General features: G+C 34.5%; 1 pseudogene; it reads left to right on the top strand.

Annotated features, from left to right (window-relative positions):
• Window positions 1-115, top strand: part of LOC102980233 (eukaryotic translation initiation factor 2A-like) — a 23,802-nt pseudogene extending 23,687 nt beyond the window's left edge.
• Window positions 116-1,122: the final 1,007 nt, after the last annotated feature.

Raw genomic sequence — 1,122 nt, 5'->3', positions numbered from 1 at the left:
CAAAAAAAAAAAAAAAAAAAAAAAAAAACATCAACGGGAGAAAATGCAGCAAGAGAGAGCCTTTCTCCACAAGCCAAAGACGTGGAATTGGGAATTTAAGATACACAGAAAGTGAACAAGTTACCAGAAACCAGTGCAAACACTTCTTCTGTTCAACACACTGACATCTATGGAATACCTACGTGCCCATCCTTAATGTTCATCTATAACTTTAACAATTCATTCAAGATGTTTTTAAAAAATAGAGCAAAAAACCTAAAATACTTAAGAATAAATCTAACAAGTAATGTCCAAGAACTCCACACTGAAAACTATAAGAAAATAAATAAATAAATAAATAAATTTTTTTAAAAAGTTGCAGTGGGAAATTAAAGAGTCAAAAGTATATCATGTTCCTGGATGTGAAACCTCAATATTCTAGATGTTGATTCCCTCCAGAACATATCTACACATTCTGTGCAATTAAATAAAATTCAGCATGAATTTTGTAATAATTGACAAGTTGTAACTAAAATTTATATGGAAATACAAAGAAGCTAGAAGAAACAAAGTGATTTTTTAAAAACAGAACAAAGTCAGGGGATTTACCCCAGCCAATTTCAGGATTTATTCTAAACCCCAAGTCAACAAGACTGCATGATATTGGTTACAAAGTAGATCTATGGAACTGAAGAGAAAGCCAAGACAATAGTTTGTTGACTTGGGCTCTATTGATATTTGGGAACAGATAACTGTTTGTGTGAGGCCACACCCCTGGCCTCCATGCACTAGATGCTGGGAGCACCCCTGAGTTGTGGCAGCCTAAAATGTCCAGACATTGTCAAATATTCCCTGAGAGGCAAAATCACCCCCCAGTTCAGAACCACTGGTTGACCTACACATACATGGGAAATGACAAAGATACCAGATAATTCAATGAGAGTGCAAAGTCATCTCAACAAATGATAAAAGAAAATTAGACGTAGACCCTTCACTCATGCCATACACTAAAACACTTGAAGTGGATCATAGGTGATAATATAAAAGCTAAAACTATAATATCTAGTACAAAAGGTAAAAACAAATTTATTTAAATACCTTATGATCTTGGGTAAGCACACACACACACACACACACACACAC

The sequence above is a fragment of the Physeter macrocephalus genome, chromosome 11 (assembly GCF_002837175.3).
Source record: "Physeter macrocephalus isolate SW-GA chromosome 11, ASM283717v5, whole genome shotgun sequence".
Lineage (NCBI taxonomy): Eukaryota > Metazoa > Chordata > Mammalia > Artiodactyla > Physeteridae > Physeter > Physeter macrocephalus.
This window is presented reverse-complemented; position numbering and strand designations above follow the sequence as displayed.